Source organism: Palaemon carinicauda, chromosome 45 (genome assembly GCF_036898095.1).
Source record: "Palaemon carinicauda isolate YSFRI2023 chromosome 45, ASM3689809v2, whole genome shotgun sequence".
Lineage (NCBI taxonomy): Eukaryota > Metazoa > Arthropoda > Malacostraca > Decapoda > Palaemonidae > Palaemon > Palaemon carinicauda.
Genome location: NC_090769.1, coordinates 5,334,895 through 5,337,394, shown reverse-complemented (window position 1 = coordinate 5,337,394; position 2,500 = coordinate 5,334,895). Strand labels below are relative to the sequence as shown.

The 2,500-nt window shown below is 32.6% G+C and overlaps 1 protein-coding gene across 2 annotated transcripts in view; it reads left to right on the top strand.

The window, feature by feature from the left end:
• Nucleotides 1-2,500, top strand: part of LOC137634682 (protein amalgam-like) — a 202,474-nt gene that overhangs the window by 55,425 nt on the left and 144,549 nt on the right. The window lies entirely within an intron of this gene.

Sequence of the window (2,500 nt, the reverse complement as noted above, 5' to 3'; positions counted from 1 at the left end):
TTTCAAACACTTGTCTCGAACTGCATCGACGAACATTTCGACCTTGTAAATTTCGACCTTGTAAACCCCGCTTAACATTGCAAAACTCTGTACTGTATCCCAACATTTCAGCGATGAAATACAGTGAATAGATACCTTATTCAGGGCTAAATTCTCAGCATAATTTCGTATATGTATGCCCCTTCTACTCAGCCGTCTTCCGTTACATTAAAACCATAAATTACAGTTGAAGGAAAACATTAATTCAAGTCCCTTTATGAAATATAAGCTGCAATGCTACAAATATTTTATGACACCTTAGAATAATCACATTTTAAGGTTTAAAGGCCACTCATGAATGGCAGAGGAAAGGGACAATGATAAATGCCCTAGCAGGACAATGCCCTAGAGACTGACCATATATCCATATGATAGTGGCCATTCCCCCCTCCCCATCCAAACTATAGTCAATTTCTTTTAGCGAGGCATATTTGCACCGACTCGCAGCGGGTGCTCTATTAGCTCGGAAAAGTTTCCTGATCGCTGATTGGTTGGACAAGATAATTCTAACCAATCAGCGATCAGGAAACTTTTCCTGAGCTAAAAGGGCAACGTTGCGAGTCGGTGCAAATATGCCTCGCTAAAAGAAATGGACTATAGGTCCAGGGAGGTCCAGGCAATGGCTGCTGATGACACCATCCTTTGCTCAAAAGGATGGTGAGGTTGCAAACACGAAGGAAACTATCGAACTTGAGCGGGTCTCGAACCCGAGTCTAGAACGCCAAGGACGGACGTTTATCTTACTTATATTAATTATCCTATATTTTCATAAATACAAATGGCGAGAAAGTAGTTTTTATTCAACTTAATCCATACTATGCCATATCTGTTTTTGACGTTGATAATAGTTTATATATGACATATCTTTTTTGACGTTGTTACTATTTTTAGAATGATTTATTGTTAATTTGTTCCCATCATTTATTTATTTCCTTATTTCCTTTCCTCACTGGGCTATTTCCCTATTGGAGCCCTTGGGCTTATAGCATCTTGCTTTTCCAACTAGGGTTGTAGCTTGGCTAGTAGTAGTAGTAGTAGTAATAATAATAATAATAATAATATTGATTTCATAATAAGAAAATTATCATTATTATTATTATTATTATTATTATTATTATTATTATTATTCAAGGTTTATGATTTATCTAGTTGATAGAAATTATGAACTTTAGCCTCACCCCTTGCCAGTAACAACATCTTTTTCTTGTAAAAGTATTTCATCGTTCTATGTGCAGTTATCCTTTTTCGGGGTCAATACAAACATTATTGGAAGAATTTCACTTCAAAACCTTTCCTCGAAACCCTCAAGATTCTTTAAAGGATAAATATATTTTTACAAATCTTCAGATATCAGTTACTGAATCAAAAGAATTCTGAACTAGAAAATAACCTATTTTTGCTTTTGTTATTGTTGGTATCAAAGTACAAACATATTAAATCGAGAAAGTACCAATTATATAAACGATTCCTACGAAAAATTATATCTCATCGTTTATATATTACCTTATTTCCTTTCTCACTGGGCTATTTATCCTCGTTGATAGTTACTAAACTACCGAAGTATTAGTAAAACTTAAAATGGCATATATAAAGGGAAAAAATGCTATTTCCAACAATTGAATAGTCGTTTTCATATTTGAATATCTAGTTTCAAGCCAACAAGATAGTTAATGAACTACTAAAGTAGAAGTCAAAGTTAAAATAGTATATTTAAAGGTAAAAAGGCAGTTATCCAACTATTGAATAGACGTCTTCATATTCAAATATCTAGTTAAAGGGAAACAAGATAGTTACTGAACTACTAAAGTAGTAGTCAAAGTTAAAATAGTATATTTAAAGGTAAAAAGGTAGTTACCTAACAATTGAATAGTCGTCTTCCTATTCAAATATCTAGTTAAAGGGAAACAAGATAGTTACTGAACTACTAAAGTAGTAGTCAAAGTTAAAATAGTATATTTAAAGGTAAAAAGGTAGTTACCTAACAATTGAATAGTCGTCTTCCTATTCAAATATCTAGTTAAAGGGAAACAAGATAGTTACTGAACTGCTAAAGTAGTAGTCAAAGTCAAAATAGTATATTAAAAGGTAAAAAGGCTGTTTTCCAACAATTGAATAGTCGTCTTCATATTCAAATATCTAGTTTCAGGCCAACAAGATAGTTACTGAACTACTAAAGTAGTAGTCAAAGTTTAAATAGTATATTCAAAGGTAAAAAGGCTGTTTTCCACCAAGTGAACAATCGTCTTCATATTCAAATATCTAGTTTCAGGGCAACAACATAGTTACTGAACTACCATAGTATATTTAAAGGTAAAGAGGCAGTTTTCTAACAATTGAATAGTCGTCCTAATATTCAAATATCTAGTTTCAAGGAAACAAGATAGTTAATAAACTACCAAAGTATTAGTCAAAGTTAAAACAGTAGATTGAAATAAATAAGGGCAGTTATCCAACAATAGAA